Source organism: Haliotis rubra, unplaced genomic scaffold, assembly GCF_003918875.1.
Source record: "Haliotis rubra isolate DU_JTF1 unplaced genomic scaffold, ASM391887v1 Scf437, whole genome shotgun sequence".
In the NCBI taxonomy this organism is placed as follows: Eukaryota; Metazoa; Mollusca; class Gastropoda; order Lepetellida; family Haliotidae; genus Haliotis; species Haliotis rubra.
The window spans coordinates 336256-350220 of record NW_025767121.1 but is presented as its reverse complement, the minus strand read 5'-3'; the positions used below and the strand labels follow the sequence as shown (position 1 = coordinate 350220).

At 39.9% G+C, this 13965-nt stretch overlaps 1 long non-coding RNA gene across 1 annotated transcript; it reads left to right on the top strand.

The window, feature by feature from the left end:
- The first annotated feature begins 2579 nt into the window (after positions 1-2579).
- On the top strand, positions 2580-11125 carry LOC124289240. The gene is made up of 3 exons (XR_006901633.1): positions 2580-2709; positions 9386-9611; positions 10945-11125. It is a non-coding gene; the product is annotated as an uncharacterized LOC124289240 (long non-coding RNA).
- Positions 11126-13965: the final 2840 nt, after the last annotated feature.

Here is a 13965-nt window from a genome sequence, read left to right as displayed (position 1 = left end):
TCCAGGGCATCCCAAAGATGTTCAATCGGGTTTAAGTCCGGTGATCTTGAGGGCCAGGGGAGCACATTGATGTTGTGGTTCTGGAGGAAGTCTCTGGTGTGACGTGCTGTGTGGGGCCTGGTATTGTCCTGTTGAAACAATTCCCTCTGCCGATCAATGATTGGAAGGAGGTGTGGGCGTAGGATTTCGTCACAGTACCGTTGAGCTGTCAGGTTGCGCTGGATCATCACCAAATCACTTCTCCTACGGCAGGTGATCGCTCCCCACATCATAACACTGCCCCGGCCGAGTCTGTCCACCTGGGGAACGCAAGCGTCGGCGAAACGTTCACGTCGACGTCTGTACACCCGCATTCTTCCATCGCGTCGTTCCAATAGAAATCGGGATTCATCACTGAACCAGATTCTACGCCAATTCGGTAGGTTCATGGCCTGAACGTTGGTGCACCATTCAACTCGATGTCGACGATGTTGTTGTCGAAGCACAGGGCCAAAATAAGATCTTCTGGCACGTAAACCAGCTTCTCTCAACCTGTTCCTGACGGTCTCTGCAGAAAGCCTCCTCACTCCGGGTATTTGTCGAGTGGTACTGGTCGCCGTAGCTGTTCGATGACGCAGGTGATGTACCCGGATATACATCTGCCGGCGACATCTCTCCCAGAGCCGTGAAATGGTGCTTTGGTGAACATTCATGCGTCGGGCAACTGGACGTTGAGACTGACCAGCTTCAAGCAAACCAATGGCGATATGACGGTTGGCTTCACTTAGACGTGGCATTTTGTGTTCGTCAACAATATTCCAAATACAGTAAATAATCGACAGACAGCGATCAACCTTTTATACCCATCATTGAGACTATCTGATCCCCAACTTTCACGTGCATTGCATGTGAATTGTGTATTCTGTGACACTACACGCCGGAATTGAAAATCATGCTGTTAGATACGGGTATTTTACGGATGGTGCGTTTTGTTGTGATGTTTCAAAACATAAACACCATAGGACTCATAAACAGAGCAAAACCTTTTGTAAAATGAATCACGTTTTAATTCATTGCTACATGAAATTGCTATTTTCATGATGCGTTTCTTTTTGGGGAGAGTATATTATGAATCTATAACTTGTTTTAGTCACGATATGGCTGAAATACTGCCGATGTCACTCAAAATCTTAACTCACTCACCCCATTGTACTCACTATGTAGATTTTTGTGGGTCGGTTTGGTAGCCTAGTGCTTAAAGCGTTCGCTCGTCACGTCGAAGACCCGGGTTCGATTCCACGCATGGGTACAATGTGTTAAACCCATTTCTGGTGTCGCCCGCAGTGATGTTGCTGGAATATTGCTAAAAGCGGCGCAAAACTCAACTCGCTCACTCACTCACTATATATGTAGTGTCAAGAACTTTGACACCAGGTGTCTCGAACAATACTGACTGACTGACTGACTGAGTTTAGTTTTACGCCGCTTTTCTCGAACAATACACTCTACAAATGTCATACAGTCATACATGATAGGGTTACGGATTCAAGTTTCCTGCTGTTTACACAGATATAATTACTTGTCACTCAGGGGTCTACTCCCATTTGTGAGAACTCCCAGTTGTGAGACTCCCAGTTATGAGACAGTGGAGTAGGTAATTAACAAAGAAAACACACCATACTCCCCTGTCTGACAGAATGGATTCACCCTAGCTAATAACTGATTTGCTATGTAACTGAATCTTGTGGAGGTAACTTAATGAAACTTTATAAGATAAATTGATGAACATACTCAGGTAAATGTCTTTAATAATTAAACACTTTGTGTAGGTAACTTCGTGATCAAAGAGAAATTAATTTACCTACTCAGATTTACTCCGTCTCCGACGGTACAAGCTATAGTTTAAGAAATAACTCTGAAATAATTCTGAAATTTACAGTCGAAACGCCCCTTATGCCAAACCCTTTCTACCCGACACAATAAATTTATGGAATGCCCTACCAAATTCCAAAGAGTCATGCAGTCTCAAAGAATTTTAAAACCTAATTACAAAAACCGAAAACAAGATGTATATTGATCTTAATTATGGCTCTTGATTTTGTCAAATCGTTCATTGCTGCCTCAGGCTCGGTTCTAGCGACCCAAACGCCGATATATTTTTGCAATAGTCAATATCGATGACGTCACATCCTCCATTTCATTTCATATTTTATGTTGCATGGGATCGGTGTTAACATAAGCAGTAATACTTCACCAATCCCAATTCGTTTTCATAAATAATAATAACATATGTTTAAACCAAAATGACTTTCAAACTTCATAATAGTCAATAAAAATGTGTTATCATAATTACATATTCTTCTGAATAATTCAAATATTCAATGAACTATTTCTTCTGTTTAAATATAATCTTTGATAATCTATTTCATTAGTCAACTCATCAATGACTCCTGTGGGTACTGGGCTGGGCTGATCCCACTTTCATTGTACGGATGTGGAAACACCACCTATGTGCACTGAACCATTAATTAATGTGTCTCACAACTGGGAGTTCTCACAAATGGGAGGACACCCACTCAGGTAGTGATATAGATCCGTGACAAACAGGATCCGGATCTACCTGGTGACGAACGTTCTCACCTGTATACTACTATCTATTTACACACCTGCCGCCAAGTGGAGGACGTTTCATTTCACACAAGATCGCAGTGTACCCTGGACGCATTTAAGGTATGTTGTGGTTTAGTGATGACAATTACTGATATTAATGATTAACGGAAGATATAATCTGAAATGTATTGTTTATATCACTGAAAACGTCATTCAAATACAGTTATAACATGTTCCACCTTTTGGACAAGTTCTGAATGGCGATGATACGACTACTATTTGTTTCGTTTGTTGTTTGAGTGCGTCAGTATAGTTTTACGCCGCTTTTAGCAATATTCCAGCAATATCACGGCGGGGGACACCAGAAATGGGCTTCACACAATGTGCCCATGAGGGGATTCGAACCCGGGTCCTCGGCGTGACGAGCCAACGCTTTAACCACTAGGCTACCCCACCGCCCCGTTTGTTGTTTGAGGTTTCATCAGACATTTGAACATGTCCGAAAATAAAGATGTTCAAAATATTTGATTCAAAGCTCTAGGGCGTCAACACTGACGCATTTAACCACTTATTGTTAGTTTGCAATATAGAATTGATAAGATGAGCTGATTTTATTGAGCGCAGGGACCCCTTGAGTTGCTACTTTTACAATAGCCTGATTAAAAATGTGGGCGCTTGGTCATGTTGGTACTTTTATTTTAGGCAAAGAAATATATTCTGAAGGGCCTCATCTGAAGAGAAGAACATGTTTGCATAGTGCCATTGCTTTGTAACAACCATTCTTGAACTCGAAACCTTGTTAATCCGGACGATGTCATTAGTAAAGCTAGCGTCCGTATTATCGAGGTTTCACTGTGTAAAATACTACATAGTTTTAGGATATCTCTTGTTATCAGCAAGGCATATCTGACGTTCCATGCCAAACATGTGACAACCCCATATATTGTGTGTTTGTTTCGTTGCACTTATTTGTGGCCCGTTCATTTTTCAAGTATTGTCGGCAGTATTTTTCACATTTCCCAGCTAGGAATGGCTCAGTCTGCTACAATGAACACTGAAAAATATGATAAAACTGAATTGATTTTCACAGAAAACACTAAAATGATAGTTGTTTTAATTTTTAGAAAAATTCGAACATAAAACATGACATGTCGTTGTTAGCTTGCGTTGACGCCAGCATGGCAACAAGCGATTTTTAAGCTTGGATCACACACATTACAGTGTGCTAACAGGCAGCTGAGGAAGGTTTGTCTCTTTTTAGAGACACATATTGGATTTTACATGTAATTTCCTGAACATTCTTTCTGCCCAGTGCGTTTACAGGACAGTAATTGAAATGTGTAACGCTATATTTAACATATCAGGAAAAATGTGAAACAGAGTATCGATGGTTTTATTCTCCTAGTAGAATAATCAGGCTTTTGAATTTGAAAAGGAATAATTTCGTAAAAATGTTTTAAAATGAAAATAATCAGGTGGAATCAGTTTGGTTTTATTTTTTCGGAGTTGTTAAGCAAGATGGCACTTCAGTACGATTTTTTTTTATTGGAAAATGTTAAATCAAACAGATTGTTCCCAAATAACCTCTTGCGAAGATCACGTGGATTACTTTTGGAAAACTATATCAAACCACGGATCAATTACCATCAACCGGGATTGAACAAACATTTTTTTTAATCCTTAAATTCCATGTCTTGAAACTTGTCTCATTTTTTTTCTCCGATACCGAACTTTTAAAGTGCTATTATGTTAACCATTTCATTGACAAGACCGCCATCCCTCGCCAAATAACCTTTACAACAAGTCAGCTCAGCGAGCGTGTGACAGAACTTTTGTGTGGATGACCATTCATAGATGATGACATTATCCATAGACGAGCAAACATCTAATATGGTTGGTTGTAGTGATTTGATTTCAATTTGTGATCAACCTTTTTTATGTTTAGGAGCTCAATAAATATTTTCACCATCGTAAACAGTACCTCAATAAATATTTACACTTAAATAAAAATTACGAACTAGATTATTTGGAAACTTGAATGCATATGTTGGGTTTTTTCTAAATAAATATAAGCAATAAAACCCTTTCCACGTTGATAAGAAATCGCTGCTTAAAGGAGAGTCGAATATACGATTCCGACTATAAAATAGTGAGTGAGTTAGGATTTTGAGTCACATCGGCAGTATTTCAGCCATATCGTGACTAAAACAAGTTATACATCCATGACACATAAAGACCTATGGACAAAGGACAGTAAAACAACTGGAATATGTCAATCGAAAACTGTGGACAATACATGTACACTATCCCCCAAAAAAAAAAAAACGCATAACCCAGAAATCTGTTGCGAAAATGTTGTATTTTCAAACATGTATAACTTGTCCACAAAAAGAGCTTAGTACATGAAATTTTACATCAGTTTAGATGACGGAAATGTCTATACAACCAAGTAGATAATATTAGTTAAGGGAGACGTTGAGCGCGATGGCGACGACGTAGCACGGTCCCGACGTCGGTCTCCTGGCTCTCAGTCCAATCTCTCTCAACCTGTTCCGTACAGTTTGACCGGATATCCTCCGAAGTCCAGGCACCCTGGCTGCTGTGCTCTCATCCGTGGCAGTACGATCACGCGAATGTAGTACCCGGATGTACCGACCTTGGGCTGCAGTGGTGACTCGAGGTCTACCTGTACGGGGACGGTCATTTGTTATACCAGTTTGGTTGTAACGAGCTGCAAGCCGTGATATCGTGCTCAGACTTACATTCAGACGCCTGGCAACAGAAGATTGATAATCTCCAGCTTGCATTCTTTCAATGGCAATGTTCCGTGTCGCAGCGTCAAGACGTGGTGTAGTGATTTGACCTTGAAACGAAAGTAATCTGGATTTTTATAGCCAGACAGTGTATGCTCTTTGCTGCACAATTTCAACTGGAAGGTGCTTTCTGTTGCGTTGTGGCGATGCCTTTTCAATCCTTGTAAGACATCTAATCAAAATCAACATTTTCAGGTCAAGCCGATGTTTTACTTGTACAGTTGTGTAAAATCATGTTATCAACACTTTTGATACATATTTTGACGATTGTTTGAACACAATAGGTAATCAATAGTTTTTTTAAAAATACAAAATGTCTATGCGTTCTTTTTTGGGACAGTACTGGCTACAGATCGCCAACAACTGAACGTAGATCACCATACTTAAGACTATGGGGACTTAAGGGACCTTTGTTTCAATATGAAAAAAATTAAATTCCTGCATGCCTAGCTGGATTTACACCATCATTTCAGCCGTTAGCGATTGTGTTATTGATCATTTTACAGAACATATTTATCAAAACTCGTGTACCAGCTGTTCACGACAAAGTGTTGAAATGCTTCAAACTAGTGAAGAATAAATTATTCACATGATCGGGGTCAATGACCTGGCTGAAGCCGTTGTAGATGTTGCACAAATGTCAAGACAGACAGGAATGGTTTAAAAAATATGAATGGGATGATATATTTAACTCATTACTAAAGTGCAGGTGAAGGTTTATTCTAGGTACATATAAATAAAACCACAACCCCGAAGCCTATTTTAGGTTTCTGGGACACTGTAAAACGTATTTATTTCATTTCTTCTTGTACCTAACTGCACAATGAAAAAGGTATTTAAAAATAGTGTTTGTGTATGCATGTGATTAACAATAGATGAGGTGTACGGTTCTGACGACATCAAAACATTTAAAAATGACACATTGTTATCAAGGGAATAAAAACATACCAGCTTCAGAAATCAAATGTGAGGACTTAAAAGACAAAAGAGTATATATTTGTTTCAGCAGTATTACAGCTGTACGATGTTGTTTGTAAACAAATCGAGTCTGGAACTTCATCTTCCTTAAACGCACAAAATGGATACATTCGTAACCACTCGCCTCTTTCCGTGACCTACATCCGGCTTGCCGGAATGACACGAGTAGTTACAAATGAAAATGGATAGGGATTGGCGGAGGGGTGTTGTTGTAACAGCTTGTTCCAGGAGGTGGTGGTTGTAACAGCCTGTTTCTGTTTACAGATGTAATGTCCCGCAGCGTATATGAAATAGTAAAGCTGTCACAGCAGTAAATGATGCTCTCGATCACAGCAACACGCACTAAAATCCCTGATATTGATTGAGGCAGATACAAAGTATTGTGTTAATTTGTGTGGGCAAACAAACTTGGATAAACAAACCACTAACAAGCTACGTGATATCAAACATACAATAACTATAACCATATCAGTACCAAATGTCGTAGTGATGATGATGATGATGATGATGATGATGATGATGATGATGATGATGATGATGATGTTTTAAGGCTTTTAAATTGTGCGGATACATCTTATTAGAAAATGTACAGCCTTTGGCAAACTGCGATTTTCTTCTTGGGGCGGTGGGGTAACCTAGAAGTTAAAGCGTTCGCTCATCGTTATTTAAAACATTGTGAGAAATATGTTTTGTATATTGCTAAATGTTATTTTATAATTTGTATATTGAATTAGCAACTGAGCCTAGATTGTTAGTGTCTGTATCCTTTAGTGGGTTAAGTATTGTAAAATTATGTTTTTCCTGAAGGTTTCTGTAAGACCACATCCTTCAAAGAAACTTTGAATCGTTTCTTAATCGTAGAATGTGTGTTATTTTTATTCAACGCCGGGTGTTGCTTATAATCATGTTTACCCAAGTCCCACGGTCTCTTGTATAGTGGTATGGGGCGGTGGGGTAGCCTAGCTCGTCACGCCCAAGACCCGGGTTCGATTCCCCACATGGATACACCGTGTGAAGTCCATTTCTGGTGTTCCCCGTCGTGATATTTATGCAATATTGCTAAAACCGGCGTAAAACCCAACTCACTGACTCACTGCATGGTGATATACCAACATTTGCTGCCGATCGATAACCCTGTGTTAATTGTGTGGTTGTCTTCAATAGTAAAATACTGTTAGGGTTACAAGCACGATTTGCATCTATATATGTGATACTCTAGTTGCTTTTACTGTCCTTTGTCGACGGGTATATATATACACCCGCCCTAGAAACGTATAAAGTTATACGAAGGAAGTCAGTCAACCAATTACCATGTGCAACCAACATAACATTATCTCTTTGCATTATTTATTCACCTTGGCTGGATTTGGGGACCACTTTTTGTGTCAAGTAGAGGTGCAGTGTAATTTATTATTTTGATATTTTAAGAATTACAGCAATTTAGGAATTTGAACTTAAGGACAGTTTGTTCAGCGAATAACTTGAAAAGTATCAGTCAAAATGTTTTCATATTTGGAGAATTGTCTGAAAGGGTGTGCAGCGCAAAGTATGGTCCCTGTTTTCTAGTTTTTGAAATAGTTGCGTCAATTTACATATTTTAAACTTGAAAAAACCCATGGAAATATTTGTTCAACCAATAACTTGAACACATTTAAATGGATTGTTTTTACATTTGGTGATCACCCTACATATCTATAAGGTGCTGTGGAAAGGTATATATTGATCTGTTTAATTTATCGAGAATTACCACAAATTATATCTCTTGAACTCGGGAAAAAGTCACACATCAAAGTTTTCAACCAATGAAAATATTGCCGCATCAGTGACAAAAATGATGTCCTATGCAATTCCTTATTTTGACTTGTATCACACATTCACGAATTATTTCAGGTGAACAATTGACTAGACTTTGTGACGGTTAAGATGCCATTCGTAACTACTCGCCCCTTTCCGTGACCCACAAGAAGACTCGTACCCCTATCGTACGCCATTATTGCCAAAAATCGTGGCAAACCAATCAAATCGCGCGTAGTAAAACGCATTTCGAAGCATGAAAATGGCGGCACCGTTGAACTTTGAAACATCGCTAAACTATGCAAAGCACAATTTAAACATAAACTTTGACCTAAAGGATCAGCAACTTTAAACACTGAAACATATTTACAAAGGGAATGACTGTTTTGCTGTTTTGCCCACGGGATATAGGATATTCTATAAGCCATGTTTGGATATTCAGAGTTATCTTTCCTTGGTAATAGTACTATACTATTTTCATCTCCATGCCCGTTTGTGCTTAGTCAGCGCCCAGTCGTAAACATGGCCAAGAGAGGAGTACAATATGCCATCCTGCTTGCCGGAATGACACGAGTAGTTACGAATGGCAAGATACCTGGTATCATCACTTGTGATAGTGATTCATAAACACATGTCTGTTATCGTATCGCGTGGCGACAATAGCTGGATTTTTCTGGTCCAGACTCTATTTGTTTACAAACAACATCGTACAAGATATAGTCAGAAATGCTTTCTTATGAATGTGGAAAGGGTTTTCCAAAGTGAGTGAGTTTAGTTTTACGCCGCACTCAGCAATATTCCAGCTATATGGCGGCGGTCTGTAATTAATCGAGTCTGGACCAGACAATCCAGTGATCAACAGCATGAGCATCGATCTGCGCAATTTGGAACCGATGACATGTGTCAACCAAGTCAGCGAGCCTGACCACCCGATCCCGTTAGACGCCTCTTACGACAAGCATAGTCGCCTTTTGTGGCAAGCATGGGTTGCTGAAGACCTATTCTACCCCGGATCTTCACGGGTGGGTTTTCCAAAGGGTTTGATCGAAGTGTGTATTGTGCGTACACAAACATTTGGTTTACTTTGCATTGTGCGCTTTGAGCATCCTTATGTTTGGAAATAGCACTATATAAATGCACTATTATTATTATTATTATTATTGTGGGTTCCTGCATGTCATTACTAACGCGAGTCTCTATGTGTTTGGCAGATGAAGATTACGTATCTGCTTCTCGTTGTCGGCCTGGTGTTAGTTTTGACCGACCGCTCCAGTTCTTTCATATGGAGACGAAACCGGCGGATATTCAACCCCTGTCGTATCATTGCCTGTACCCATCACAAGACAAGGGAGGTAGATCGTGACGACACCGTCGACGGCGACGTGAACAGCGTTAAAGACGATGTTTCCCGGGACTTACCTCGATTGCCTGAAGCTGGTTAGTATATAAGGTTAGAGTGAGTGAGTTCACTTTTACGCCGCTTTTAGCAATATCACGGCGGGGGACACCAGAAATGGGCTTCACACATTGTACCCATGTGGGGAATCGAACCCGGGTCTTCGGCGTGACGAGCCAACGCTTTAACCACTAGGCTACCCCACCGCCCATATGTTAGAATGTAAGGATCTTAACTTAGGTCTAGTTCTTCTCTCCATACCACTTTAAATACAGTGATCTCAAAGGAGGTTTACCGCTTCACTGCGGACTCCTTAGATTCGGATGGCCTTAAAGGAGGTCTAGCTCTTCTCTCTGTACCACTCAGAATACAATGATCTAAGGTAGGCTTAACTCTTTTCTCCTGCCTACTTGGTATAGGATGATATTAAAAGTCTATCTCTTCTCTCTTTACCGCTAAGAATATATATAGTGATCTCAAATGAGGTTTACATCATCTGGGGAGGTGGGGTAGTCTAATGATTAAAGCGTTGGCTCGTCACGCCGAAGACCCAGGTTCAATTCCCTACATGGGCACAATGTGTGAAGCCCATTTCTGGTGTCCCCTGCCGCGATGTTGCTGGAATATTGCTAAAAGCGGCGTAAAACCAAACTCAGTCAGTCAGTCAGTCAGTTTACATCTTCTCTCCGGGCTACTCAGAATCGGATGGTCTTAAAGGAGGTCTTGCCCTTCTCTCCGTACCACTTTAATACAGTGATCGATCTCAAAGGAGGTTTAAGTTTTCGTTGTGGACTACTTAGAATAGGATGGTCTTAGAGGAGGTCGAACTCTTCTCGCCGTAATCGTTTTTATTGAAACAACAAACAAGTGTACTTTTCGGTAGATATGAGTAAATGATGCATCGCAAACCGGGTTAGAGACTTCTAGAAAGAATGGTTTAAACAATTACCATATAAAATTAGTATGCAAAGATATGCAAAAGCAGTTTGGTTGGCTATATCGAAAAATAGATTGCAAGGCACAGTATGTATTGCAGTCTTTTAATAATATTCTATGTTGATCACTGATGATCTGGTCCAGACTCGATTATCTACAACCCGCCGCCATATTGCTGGATTATATAGCGTTAAATAACAACCTAATACATTTTTTCTCTTCATCGATAAATGACTTTTCTTCGCTGGAAAGTATCCATTCAATTATCTGTATATTATAAAGATCACTTCAGCGGCTTGTAAAACCTCTCTCATCTTTAGATATTTAACGTATGCTGATCCGTAAAATTTGCAAAGAAAAATGTAACTCTATGTCCATATTTGGCATCATTTGGTAAGAATTTTACTCTTAACTGTATGAATATATATTACGTTTCAGATCAGTTGGTATGACCGGTGGAATCACAGGACCACATTAATCCTGATTCAGAAGGATGACATTCAGGATGTCTCTAAAAAATAACATTACAGCACACCCAAAAGAATGGCATATATGGCATTTGCGTTTGACATTTAATTTGTTAAAATCCCTGATTACAATATATAACTCCTGAATATAACTTGTCTTATGATCTTTAAAATAATTTTCAAATATTTAAAGCTTTATAGGGCGACAGAAGTAAGCGTCATGATCCACAGAGGTTGGGCTCGAATCAAAGATACACCCTGAATATGACGAACCTTGCTTCAAGGTTCATCCCCTCATTCACCTGACCATTCGTAACTATTCGTGTCATTCCGGCAAGCCGGATGGCGTCTCGTACCCCTCTCGTGGCCATGTTTACGACTGGGCTCTGACTAAGCGCAAACGGGCATGGAGATGAAAATAGTCTAGTACTATTACCAAGGAAAGATAACTCTGAATATCCAAACATAGCTTATAGAATATCCTATATCCCGTGGGCAAAACAGCAATACAGTCATTCCCTTTGTAAATATGTTTCAGTGTTTAAAGTTGCTGATCCTTTAGGTCAAAGTTTATGTTTAAATTGTGCTTTGCATAGTTTAGCGATGTTTCAAAGTTCAACGGTGCCGCCATTTTCATGCTTCCATGATTGGTTTGCCACGATTTTTGGCAATAAAAAATCTTGTAGGTCACGGAAAGGGGCGGGTAGTTACAAATGTCACCTGACACGCAGTGAGACGATAGTGAGTGGGTGAGGATGGTTTTACGCTGCTCTTAGCAACGTTCAAGCAATGTCACGGCGGGGGGACCCCTGAAATAGGCCTGACAAATTGTATCCATGTGGGGAATCGAACCCAGTTCTTCGTTTGACGAGAGAACTCTTGAACCACTAGGCTACCCAACTGCCCTTATTACTGAAATACGTCCCTCAGAGGTGTTAACTAACTCACTCACTCTTTGAGTGAGCATGGTTGTTTTCAAGGGTTGGGACCGCCGCCATATAGATGGAATATTGCTGAGTGCGGTGTTTAACAAAAAAAAACAACCAATCAACTGAAGAGTTTGAACTAGAATTAAAACGATGTCTTTCAGTGGCATTTAGAAGTTGTACATTGATGTCCAAGATATTTTTATGGATTAAACTTCTTTTTTAATTTCTCTCACAAGTTCACCTGATGAAGGGACCTGGAATGGTCTCGAAACGTTGTGAGAGAAATTAAAAAAGAAGTTTAATCCATAAAAATATCTTGGACATAGAATTAAAACGGTCATAATTCTGATTTACCTTTTGCATACGATCCAGTGTTGTAGGTTTTCTTTCCAAAATAACCCATTCCTATCCAGATTTACCGAATAATAGAATGTGTTTGCAGTAAGACCAATTAGGAAGTTTTTATGCTTACGTAACCGTGTGTCTGATATACGTTTATACTGAAATACTCTTTTTTAAAAAGGAACATCGAATTACTCGTTAGTTTGTCATTGATCAGCATCAGGATCCTGGCATCCTCAAGAGAGGCAACTCTGTATCACGATTTCCTTGAACATGTGGGCAGCCATGTCCCCACATGCACTTCATATTCCAGTCCCGTGAAGATCCGGGGTAGAATTGATCTTCAGTAACCCATGCTTGTCGTAAGAGGCGACTAACGGGGTCGGGTGGTCACTCTCGCTGACTCGGTTGACACATGTCGTGTCGCAGTTGCGTAGATCGATGCTCATGCTGTTGATCACTGGATTGTCTGGTCCCGACTAGATTATTTACAGACTCGCGCCATATCGCTGGAATATTGCTGAATGCGGCGTTGAACAACAAAGAAACCAAACTTTCTATTTCATGTTGAAACACATGAACATCAGCGAAGGACCAGAATGTTTAAAGCGGCTTAACCCCACCTCACTCACTGGACTGCACATGACCCTTTTCCGATAAGTCGTCGTACGAGAGGTGTATGTGCAAAAGGTACTATGTTTTATCTCAAAATTATTACCCAACTGTTTTTTATCATTTGGAAATAAAACAAGCTACTTCGTCAGGCAAGAAGATGAAAGATGTTCACCCTTTTTCATCCGTGTTCGCGACGCTCTGCCGAATAATGATAAAGTGGCTATTTTCTTGCTTACAGTTGCATCAACACCCAATTACGTTATACACACAACTTTCGCTAGCTTCAAAGCAAAAATAAACAAAATGAGATCTCAATATAGTTGCAAGCAACGACGAGGTCTCCTTGGCTTTAGTTCTATCTTTTGCATCCGAGGGCTAGAAATCATCGTTCAAAACGGAGCCAGAACACGTTTTTGACAGGCGAGCGGATCTTCCAAATACAGCCCCCGGAAAATATCAGAAGTTCCGGAGAAGAAATAGTTCCCTCTTTAAAAGGTTGTATCTCAGTTGTTCTTGGGTCTACGGTCAAAACAATTAGTGTTCTGGGATCAAAAGCCTTCACCATACTTTTTCTGTGCAGAATTTGCACATTTTGGGAACAAACTATTAAGAAAACTGCTGAACACAAAAATAACTGCCAAACAGTACGTTTTAGCGACTTGACCCATCCAGGCAAAATTGTTGGGAATTCGATTGTGCATCTGTAAAAGAGATTTGGAAGTGTTGGAAGAATTAGTTCTTGAGATATTTGCTGTCAAACTTTGAAAGTTTGGAATTAATTTTGAATTATCTCCCCTTTGCTATTGGGCCTAGAGCCTAGAGCTTTTTAAGGGGAATATCTTCACCTCGGTGCGCATCTGGTGTGATTTTTTGTAAACGCTTCGGAGCATAATTGGTTTAGGAGTTATGTTTGGTACAAAATCGGCGGAATAATAATAAATAATAATAATATCAAAAATTGTTGGGAATTCGATTGTGCATCTGTACAAGAGATTTGGAAGTGTTGGAACAATGAGTTCTTGAGATATTTGCTGTCAAACTTTGAAATTTTGGAATAAATTTTGAATTATCTCCCTTTGCTATTGGGCCTAGAGCCTAGAGATTTT